Source organism: Argiope bruennichi, chromosome 9 (assembly GCF_947563725.1).
Source record: "Argiope bruennichi chromosome 9, qqArgBrue1.1, whole genome shotgun sequence".
Lineage (NCBI taxonomy): Eukaryota > Metazoa > Arthropoda > Arachnida > Araneae > Araneidae > Argiope > Argiope bruennichi.
In genome coordinates this window covers 121,062,391-121,074,667 of record NC_079159.1, presented here as the reverse complement: position 1 = coordinate 121,074,667, position 12,277 = coordinate 121,062,391, and the positions used below count along the sequence as shown (strand labels likewise).

General features: G+C 29.0%; 1 protein-coding gene across 2 annotated transcripts in view; it reads right to left on the bottom strand.

Annotated features, from left to right (window-relative positions):
- The window catches only part of LOC129983791 (adenylate cyclase type 2-like), a 355,856-nt gene extending 348,281 nt beyond the window's left edge, over positions 1–7,575 (bottom strand). For both annotated transcript variants that reach the window (XM_056093421.1, XM_056093420.1), the window contains exon 1: positions 7,434–7,575. The gene's annotated coding sequence lies outside the window, so the exon portion shown is untranslated. The remainder of the gene's footprint in view (positions 1–7,433) is intronic.
- Between the last annotated feature and the right edge of the window lie 4,702 nt (positions 7,576–12,277).

Sequence of the window (12,277 nt, the reverse complement as noted above, 5' to 3'; positions counted from 1 at the left end):
AATTTTATTATGAGACTTCATTCTAAAATCTATGATCAACAGTTGGCTTTATTTTTCATATGTGCAATAAATATTAAAGCCAAATTCGTTAAATTGATTCAGAACTTGTGCCATCCTTTTAAAAGCAGTGCCATGTTCGTAATTATAAGCCTTTTCAAACGGTTAGTAAAAGGCATAAATTGAGTTCTTATTGGAGCAAAGAAGTATTGTGTAATGACGTTAAAATTGTGAATACTATTGATTCATTCCACTTTTTCGCTCATTCGAATAAATGATGTCGGACAATATTGCCTTCAACTTGAAGACATATATTTTCGGAAAATACAAATATAATTAGAAATTTCATCAAAATTATCTAGCTTTTTAAGTAAGCATATTTTCTATTACAGCCATCAATACTACATTAACGACTGTTCAGATTTTTTATTCCAACAAATAATCATAATATCATTCTATCCATATTTATACAATTCAAAAACAAAGTTTAAAGGATGCTAAAGAACCAGGAGCTGAAATTTGAAGAGCGGCCAAAAAGTACTTTTCCTGTGAAAGAGTTTTGCAAACTCAAAAAAATGGATTCATGAAGAAGAAAAAAACGTAACATTTAGAATATCAGAATCAATTAATGTGTTCCAAATTCAAAACGAATTTACTTAGGATAGACTACTCATTATGCATTCTAAAAGTGGGGGAGGGGGGGAGGAGCAAAATCGCATGCTATGCAAAATATCAAAGTTGGAAATACTCTGGATTCATATCAATGGAAAGTTTTTTTATGTCCCAGATTCTGAAAATATTTTTCTTAATAAATTAATTAGCAATTCCAAAGAGGCATTTCGATGGGTGGGAATCCGGTAAATTGCACAATCTAGCGACTCGCGAAAGATCAAGTGCAATGAAAACGAAATAAATATAAATATTAATGAAGGATCGAATCTAATATTCAGAATAATAAAGTTGAGGTATTCAGCTGGAATAAACACATTTTTCAGAAATATCAAACTAATAATATTTTTTAAAAATAATTTAGATTTCTAATTTTTTATAATTTTGAAGAAATAAATCGTTTGAATTATTTCTTCAGTGAAAATCTACAAATAGAGAAAAATTTGAATTTTAAATCATGCAATTTTTACACGCATATAAAGATTTCATAAAACAGAATAATTTTTTTTTCATATTTCATGTAATTCAAAATTACTTAGAAAAGTTTGTAAATAGCTGAAAATGAATAAAAATAGGAACAGAATCTAATTACATGGATAAATTTTTAAATAATTTGGTAATAACTAAGAAGTCTAGAATTTTTTTCTACTGAAAAAAAGGAAATATTATTTTCGAAATATTCAAAATTTTTGGCAAAAAGGAGCACGGCCCAAATTTTGGGCCGTTTGGACCCCTTTATTGGATCAAATATTTGGCCCAATAAAGAATACGACTCAAATCAATTTCACCAAATGTGGGAATTGAAAAATTAAAAGTCATTTATTAAGATATTTAAATTATGCACCCTTTGACATTTTTATCAGCAATCTCTTTTTTCTTCAAAATGTTTTCTTACTACCATAAGACATTTTTTACTATCCTACGCTATTTTTTTTCAAACTAACTACTAAATAAAAGCTATAATTACAAATAATTATTAGCAAATTTTTTTTAAAAAAAATAGTGTGTGGGTGTGTGTATGTTGGTTCTTTACATACAGGACAGACCGTTTATCTTGGAACTACCAAATCTGGCCATATAAACTTTGGAGGGTGGAAATGTGCAACTCGGAGAGATTTGTTTAAAATGTTAATTACAATTTCAATAATTAAAAATTAAGCTGAAATTTGTCTGTCATTGTCAATCATTTTGTCTGATTTCTAAAAATAGATTACTTTATTACCCTAAAATTCATATCACTTTCATCATTTCACCAAATATTTAATCACATAAGTTTTTTCCATTATTGAAAAATAAAGCAGTAGAATTCTGTTTAATGTCGGGGTTACTTTACAAGGGAAATAAAACAGCGACATTCCAATGCCATGAAACTGAGAAGATAAATGAACCGGCTATTTACTTTTTCTAGTAGCGCTATGATGTTATGGAACTGCTTTCATTTAAAAGGTTCATGTACATGACAAACAGAAATAAGACAGTTAAAAAAACACTTTTAATGGCAGATAATTTCGGAATCGTGAACACGCAGTTATAAAAAATGATTTACCTGAGTTGAAATGTAGCCAGTATTCTCTGCAAACCAGCTGGTCGCCTGAGGCGACTAGTATAAAATAAAATTAACCTTTCATTTCATTGAATAGAAAAAAGTACTTATTTTATTAAATTTCCTTTGTTTCCATGTTAAATGAACTTCGCTTGATGCTTTTCAATAATTCTCGGGAATTCTCGACGAAGAGTTTCTTATTAAATTATATGACATTTAGAATATACAATAAATTATCTCGATGAAAATTTGAGCGATGGAAAAATAATATAAATTACTGTTAATGACACGCAACAACTTCTTTAACTTGAAAATTACTTAATACCTTTTCTTTAATATTTTTAAGACCTCATTAATTGGATTTCTTTTTCTAATTAAAGTCTTTTTTTCTCCTTAATGACAAGTACCAGTTCAAGTAGCAGAAAAAAAAATCATTTTTTTATTTATTTCGGAACTTTTAAGATGGTTCGAAATTCTATTTATTTTTTTATAATTATGACAACTTGTTAATAAGAAAGTAATTGCAGAGGAGTGGATTTATTCATTGTCTTTATATCAACTACAGAAAAATTTACATCATACTATCAACTATTATTTCTCTATATTTGCTTGAATTCATCTGTTTTATTGTTGTTGTTATCATTATCACATCCCCCATTCCACATCCATTCAGCTGGTCTGAAATTGGAAGCATTTCAGATGAGTTCAAGAGAGAGTTAGAGGAATCACAAAAATACGTACACATTATGTATAAACATTTTCTATAATATTTTACTCTGTATTATTATATTCCCTTCAAAATGACGCAAAACATTTAATTTGTTTTTTCAGAATTAAGATCATTTACCCGTTTTATAGATGGTTTGGTTAAGTTATATTAACTGCCCCTTTTAAAGCAACACTAGGGCTATTTTAAGACCGACATAATTTTGAGCGGCATTCAGATGACGGGGACAACACCTGCGCTATCACTCCCCTTTCCAGGCTTCCTCGCCACACCAGGAAGAGGAGGATGTTTGGTCTCGATGGATTTGGCGTGCACCAGACCCACTTACACGGCAGTTCTTTGTGGAATCGAGTTTCGAACCCGATGCGACAGGGCAGTTTCCAGGCCCCTTCTGCCCCATTTTATAAATGGAAAAGAAACAATTAAAAATGAATTTCTCTACAAGTCATCAAACTAAAAAAGTAATTGCAATATTCATAGTGCTATTCTAGTGAACACATCAAAAAATCTCATTACAGTTTACTGAACTCTTTAGTTAAGTGTTAGTTATCGAATTACCGAAAATCTATAAAATTAATATTCATTAATTCGCTTAACAATTTTAAGTTTATGAAAGTATTTTATATCCCTATCCTAGAATATTATTCTATAAAATCTTTCACAGTTTTAATTATTTTCACTAAACCACTAAAAGAACCGAGTTATTTTATTTTTTTTTACAAATTACAGATTTTAACAAAACTATGCTCCTAGGAATTGCTCCTAGGAAGCGATTCTTGACTGCATAATTCAGTCTTAATTGGAACAATAGCAATAATCTATTGCATTTTGAGATTTGAATCAGCATTAATTTTTTTAATTGTTCTTAGTTCTTTCTTTCAAAATTAAAATTTTTTTTAGTTTAAAAGTATCTTCAACTCTTCAATACTAGATAGATTAGGCTGTTTTATTATTGTTTTGATCTTCAATACTGCAATTAACTGATACATCGTTTTTCAATTTAAATTTTACAAGGATTATATTCAACTCTTATACATATCCTATTACAGTACACTTCCGAGTATCCAGTTTGCGATTATTAGGCTACCGTACTATCCGACCTAGTTTTCTTTTATCGCAATTAAATGAGGTAAACAAGGCGTTGCAGAAGCATTCATTTATTAAGGACTTTTTCAAAAATTAAAAACTGTTAAGATTTGACTCTTATCTTAGAATTACATTTTCGTATCTGTGCAATCATTTATTAGTGAAAAATAAAATCAGTTTGAGCCAATTTTCTTAAGAATGAGGCCTACAATTTACTTTAACGTTTTGTTTATGTTTCCTGCATTTAAGTTGGTCACTACAGAATTTATGTTAAAATGTGAGCAGTTTATATCCCTTAACTTACTTTTTCTCTAATAAATTCTTGAAGCGTTCAGTGCAGTTTATAAACTACCAGTACAGAGTCTTCTATTTTAACTCGACACGTTACTGGTAACTGCTTCTATGATTCACTGGGGTTCGAGGATGATTCACTGGGGACGAGTTCACATTCTACTCGTCTTGAGTTAAATGGAGGGCTTAGTGCTCAATAAGAAGTGAGAAAATATGTATTATGTAAAACGTTTGGTATAAAAACTTTGTCTTCTGGTATTGGTGTGCAAAGAAATGATTTCATGCAAATCCGGCCTATCAGGCGTTTTTATCATCAGGTCTGCCCTTCCGCCACACTAGGCCGGATACTCGGAAGTGTACTATATACTGCATTTAATACCCATTCTAAATTAAATGCTTGCATGTTTAAAAAAGTGCTATTTACATATAAGGGTACGAAACATATAATTTTATTTTAAAAACTGTTGGTTAGAGCTTTTATATGTATAACAGACAATCATTTTTGAGGGTAGCAAAATATCGTAATATTATTAAGGAATGAATGCTGCTAATTAAGAGGACAAGAGAAGCAAAGAAATTTCTTCTTTTCGTATTTCCTGTTCATATTATTTACTAATGGTCTCAGGTGATAATCTGGTTCGCCATGAATACTGGTTATATTCGATTTCAGATAAATCGTTCAGATATAACTTCAGTTCCATAATTCCAAAGAATTGTCTTACAATAACACCATGCTATTTCACTTATTTAAGTTTGATTTTTTTGTGAGCCTGAACTTTTCTAACGAAGATAGTCTCATAATATCATAGTATATTAAAATATAAAATATCCAATTTTCATCTTTTTTTTTTTTAATTTTCTCGATATTGTGAATAAACTTTCTTTTACTTGCTTGGTAAACTGCAGATATTGTATATTAAACAAAATCCTTCCTCTTCTTCAGATTTCAACAATGGAAGAAAAACACGCGATTAAATATTTGATGAAACAATGAAAGTGCTTTGAATTTCCGGGTAACGATGTTGAAAATTAGGGGGAAAATATTTTCTAAAAATTGAAAAAATCAGGAAAAATTCGTATGACTATAAAAGTGATATCATATAAAATACAATTTTTTAAATTTTGAAATGACGTAAAATTTATTTTTATGATAATATTTTTAAAACGCAAAAACGCCAAATTTCAGCTTGATTTTTCATTAATTCAAATTTTATTTAAAATTTCATAAAAATTACCCCAAGGTGCCCATTTTAAAGTATATATGTGGCAAGTTTAGTACTTCTAAGTGAAACGGTCTAGCTTGTAGAGCGGCAACACTTACACAAACATTTTCATCTTTATTATTAGAAGAGAAATATTTATTCCTTTCTTTTGGGGCACAATAAAGAATGATATGAATTAAAGTTTGTGTAAGAGAAGCTCGCACAAAATAATGAATTTATTTACTCTCTATTGCATGAATTATCTTTGCAGAATTATGCAAAATAAAACTTTCAGACCTCAAGTCAATTCAAGCTTTAAAATGTCAGCGTATATTTTATGTGTCATTTTATATGCAAATATTTATTAAACAATAAACAGTGGATATCAAAATTTTAAATATTAAGACTTGTCTTATTTATTTACTAGCGAGGATGTTTCAATTGCTACGTTTATACGTAGATAAATTATTTTTTACCGAATTATCACTTTTACCATATAATGTATGGTTAAATAATGGTAAAAATTTTAGAACGGAAAACATTGATGACGATATTTCACTGATAGCACAGTTCACAAACTTTTATAGTAAAGAACTGCATGTAAAGAAATTATATATTTGAGACAAATAAAAAAATTAATATAAAATTTGACTTATAGAAAAAAATACTTCATTCACTTCACTGAAATATTACACTAGGAGACATGCAATAAAGAATAGAACTTTCTCTCAACATTTATATAAGAATATTTGTCTTCAATATTTATTTTACCAAGGTTTTTTTGCAGCTTTTTACATTCTTTTGAACAAAATATTTTTATCTGAACATTTATATCGTAATAATTTTCAAACAATTATCCCTATATCACTTATTTTCACATTCCTTTTTTTATAAACAAGCATTCACAATGAATAGGAAAACTTTTTGAAGCTCTCATCATCTTGATTTATTTATTACTGAAGTTGTTAAAACTTCATTAATAAAACAAAAAATAAATTTTAAGAAACTTCTCTTTAAATAACGATTTAAAACTATAATATAATTAAATTAAATATTATTTGCAAAAACATTTATCAGCTCGTTGGTTGTTTTTTAATTAAAACTTTGTTTTTAAATAATTGTATGGGTGATTATTTTCGTTATATTATAAATCTTCTTCAATCTTTGTGAGCTCAAAGCACAATCGTTTAATATTTATACTATATCTTTTAGAAAATTCTTAGTAACTGATTTCCATTTTTTATTCCATTAAAATTTTACTTCATTTGAATAGTGGCTTGTTAAGCAGCGAGATATCATACGAGAAAAAGCTCTTTGACGCAAGTGATAATAAATAAAATCAGAAAACTTGAAAAATATTGGTGCACAAATGGAATAAATCTATTTCATTAATCTAATATAAATCTAATAGAATAGCTATTAATTTTTTTTCATATTTTTTCTTTCTAAAAACAACATTTTTTTTTTTTTATTTTTTTTTGCTACATGCAAAATAGCATCTAGCAGAACATTCATAATTCCTATAAATAAAGTTCGAATTAAAGATTCTGATTGTGTTAACTGAAATAATTGCCTGTCTAGCAGCAAAAAACTTTCCTTATGTATTTAAACTTGTGGTTTTAATTACCGATGAAGTAACATATTCTTCTTCGTTTTATAATGCTCTAGAAAGTATTTATGATCCAATTAAATCAGTAATTATAATATTTCTTTGAATTTTTCAGAAAGAATTTTCAGTTTAAAATAAATAGAAAAAAAATCCAACAATAAAAGGAGAATATAACAAATTCACTCAATATTGAATGAAAACAAAACGAAAGAACTCTTGAACTGGCTGAGAATCCAAGAAATAAAAAAAGACATATTTTAAAGAATAAAAATATATATATAAAGCTATAAAATAGTGAGAGGCACTTACCGCGAGTTGACTCAGTTATGGCAGCAGACGAGAGAATAATGCTCTGATTGTGGCAGTCAGAATAGAGCGAAAACACACATCGAAAAACACAATGGCCTTCCTTAAGATGACACAAGCAGCGGTCAGACTTCTCTGCTCGACGCGAGAGCACGGCGCGAACAACACTCCGGTCGGGACATTCCATTTCCCGCCATTCTTCATTCTACGCTGGGAGCGCCCTCTGGGTGGTTTTTGACGTCCTTCTGCAAGAACTCGAAACCACTTAGAAGCTTCTGAAAAGTTTCACATCGTATTTTTTTCACTACTGCAGCAAACAGAAGCGGGCATAGGTTCTATGAAGTGGCGTAAATAAGGTGTGGCAGGCAGGGCAAGTGCCCATATCGCCATTACAATGGGACGTAAAATAGAGGAATCAGCCAGTAGCATTTTAAGAGAAAAATAACTTTATTTTAATCTCTTATTCTTCAGACTTTTAATTAAAACTGCTCTATAGGATTATTGCATAAAATCTTTTTTTACAACCTGGGAACCAAATCAATCTTTGTATCTATCAATTACATGGCGTTGCAGTAGTTGACAGTAACAAATCAGTAATATTAAGGATTTTGATCACAAATTGTCTATTAATGGAATATTCTGAAAGTTGTTGCATGTGTGGTAGAATCCAATAAATATAATGACAGCTGGGTTTTAAAATTATATTCTAATATTTATAACATATTTACAGATTCTTTGAGAAATATTTACAATTTGTAAGAGTACGGTTATAAAGTTACACAAAATGTTTTTAAAAAGTAAACAGGAGTTGTGTATTACAAGAGTACGATAATTAAAACATAAAAAAAGTTCGCAAACGATATTCTCGCTATTCTTTGTGATGCGAGATTAATTAATGAAAAGTAAGAAACCAAACGGTAAATTAGTAAAGGCATCTGAAGATAATGTCACTTCATAGAAACGATGAGTTATATCTCAAAACAAAATTTCATTTTTAAATTACAGATATCTGTTGGTGAGATGCCTCGAGTATTTTCTCTTGCCTCAGTACGGGGTAGAAAGTAAGCTTTACCATTCTCAGGTCTTTTTTAAACAGGTAAACAATATATCGGTTAAGTCCATATGGTATCTCAAGATTTCTCTTTGCTCATATGGAGAGATAATATGTTAAAGCCTCCATATTCATAATAACTGAATATCGGCTTCTTTTAGAATTTCGTGACATATAAAACGTTATTCCTATTTTCAATGAATAGAGTAAAGCTTGTTTTACTTAATGAGTTTGATGAAAAGTAATGAGAGTCCATTCAGAGATATCAATATTTAATTTCTGAGGATAAAAAAATAATGTATATAATTTCTATATTAATGTCTTTTACAGCTGACGCATAATACATTTTTGTGCGTGTTTCAAGCACACGATGAATTAGATTTCAGAATTACATTTGACATGCGATGTATTCTTTATGTCGTTACAATTGCTATGGCTTTATTTTTTTTTCTAGATGTAATTAACAGCACATTTCCTAAGATATGAATTTTGCTTACTTACAGGGTAAAAGCATTCGCAGGAATTACTTTGTTATTGAACTGTCTGTTATAATTAACTAACTAATGTACAATAACGTCGTAACTTGAATGAAATAAATATTTGTACAAAATGATATATAATCATTAGAAAGGGTTTTTTTTCAATGTAACTACTCTAAATCAAAAATTTACCCTTGTCATTACTTTATGTAAATATGCCTTTGATTTTGTGGTAAAGCAAAGTGCCTAGAAAAGGATGTAAATAGAAAAGTAGTGTCCTGAATTTTAAAATTGAAAATCTACCCAATCTTTCTTAACATTTGGCTGCTTCAAAAAAATAGCTTTCTTTTTATAATCCAAAAAGATGCTGTTTTAAAATTTGTGATTTTAAAATTTTGCACACAGTCAAATGTTTTAAACGACGTTGATAATAGCTGTTGCCTAAGGTAAATAAATGAATTCGAACATACAATTGCATCAGCAATTGCAATCGATTCGAATAGAAGCCAACGGTTAGCAAGTTCAGCCTCGAAACAGCTTCTTAGTTAACGTCAATTAAGCTGGTTTTATTTTGATATCCACGGCTTTTTTCGGTGTGAAAATTGACAACAGATTTAATTTACTGGTCAAATAATAAACTAATTCCAGTAAACGTAATATATCGTCTTGTTTGTTAATAATCATCGTAGCATTATATTTTGGTTATTTAAGGCACAAATAATTTGGAAAATGAAATATCGTCAAACCACCCCTTCAGCAGACTAAACATGAAAGCTCTCACCTGGCCTTATCATTCACTCTGTATACAAAACACGATTGTTTATGGTTTAAAAACGGTGGCGATTTGATTTGTCTGCTATGAGAGTATGATAGAGAAAGCCTCAGAAGTACTTCAATTTAAGTGCTTGATGACAGGAAAACTGTATTTGAAAGCCTACTCTACATTTTGAATCCTCGCGGAGAGCTTAAAGTTTTAGAACTGTTGATATTTTTATCATGATATAAACAGGCGTACTGGAGTATTCTGTTAAACTGTGAAAGAACGTCTTTCTCGGTAACAAGAGAGTTATGATTCTGTTATTATTCTATAGCTCCATATGCCTATATTTGAATTTTTTTATAAAATAACCTAGAATTCGCTTGAAAGCTAGTACAATTTGAGTTTCATTCCATACTATCCAACCTAGGGCGTTATAATTTATATTTAATTAATTAAATATTTCAGGATTTATAATTAAATTTTGATATTCAGTTTTTACTCAAATTTTTAAGTCCGCAGGGGCATTGTGGTAAGGTTTCGGGTTCGAAACCCGTTTCCACCGAAGAACCGTCGTATAAGCAGATCTGATACACGTTAAATCCATTGGGGTCAAATGTCCTCCTACTGGCGTGGCGTGGAAGTTTAGGGAGGGGGTTGCCAACTCAGGTGTCGTCCTCGCCTTCTGACCCGGTTCAAAATTACGAGGTCGGTTCCAAAATAACCCTAGTGTTGCTTTAAAACGGACGTTAATATAACTAAACTTAACTGATTGCTTTATTGCACATTAATTGTAGAAACAGCGAGAAAAAAAGTTATTCACGGAATGGTATCATTATCACTTAACGGAGTGCCCTCTCCCAAACTTCTCGCATATTCTCTAATATAAGCGAATTTGTATTTTAGATACGTCTTTTCCCAATTGATTGAAATCAAATATTTGACTCAGAAATGCAATTGCGGTCACAAAATCACATAACAAATTTGATACATTTAAATTTCATATATCATATATATTTAAAACCGACTATCAAATATATTTAAAGTTGATTCAAAAGTATTATTGTAATCACAAAATCATATACCTAATTATATTTAAGTTATTGCGTTTTTGATTTATCGCGTTTACATGTTTGTGAAAGGACAGACTGACAAACATTTCAACCCCTTATTGAATTTTGATTAAAATTTGATAGGTGTCTACCATATAGATGTTAAATATGTGTACCAAATTTAATCCATTTAACATTCTTCGTTTTGAAGTTATCGTGTTAATATATTCAAAAGTCAGATAGACAGACATCCCCAGAATAAATTTTAATTAAAATTTGAATGAAACCGACAATTTTGGTGTTAGGACCATATACCAAATTTCATCCATCTTGCTCAAAGCGTTTTTGAATTATCTTTGTCACAGACAGACGGACGAACTTCTTCGAAATATGTGTTTTTCGAACTCAGGAAGGTATAAAATGTGGAGATTCTTAAAAATCTCGAGTTCGAATTGTTTGACGATTATAATCTTTTCGCTATACTTTGTATAAAAGAAAATTAAAGAAAGAAATGAAAATGGATTTTCAGTGAATGTTTTGCCTTTAATAGAAACAACTATATAAACAAATCTCAGAAAATATAAAAACGTTTTTTAAATATTTTCTATTTTAGATTATTTTTGTTTTGTTACAAATTTTAGTGCTCACATAAAAACGAAATAGTTATTTAAGATAATACTGCTGGGCATTATAAAGAAAGATCTCATTATTTTATTTTTAGTTATTTCTTTTAGTTTTGTTTTTCAAGTGATGAGAAAATTTGTATTGAGAAAAGCTTTCATAAATGTTAGAGCAACACCTTTTATTTTACAATGAAAAGTTACATTATAATCTCCATTAAAAAAATGCCTTTTATTTTAAAAAAATCTTAAAAATTGATATAAATCGGCCTTTTTATAAATTTTTTATAGTTAAAAAAACTTGAGGAAAATTTGAAGAAATCTCTGTTTACACTCTTATCAAAAATTTTAAAAGAAATCTATCATTTTCTAAAATTTTAAAATGAACTATATAGATAAAAAAAATGCTCGTAACTTTACTCAATTTAGTTTTTAAAAATTCCAAGTACAAAAAAAATTATTCATGCGACAAAAAATTGCAATAAAATTTAAACAATAAGTTCATTAATAAGTTTTATGGCGCTAAAAAAAGGAAAGCTATTTATTCAAAGCAATATAAATAGCTTGCTAAAAATACTAATTGGGAAATGGATATTAAAATACTAATGGAGAATATTATTTCTAAGTGTATTAAAAAACTTTTCTATTTACAAAAAATTTCAACTGGAAAAAAAAATTCTCTTATTGAAAGAGCTGTCATAAAAATGAAATTAAGTTTCTAACGCTTCTTATGATCAATCCACTGTAAATTTAGTGAACAACAACAAACTTTTTTCCTTTGATTTTTAATAAATAGATAGCATCTTTACGAATTTTTTTTTTTAATTTTTTGTCTTCCGTTTCAGACTTAAGTCTTTTAAGGAAATAACTAAAACTAAAACAATGAGA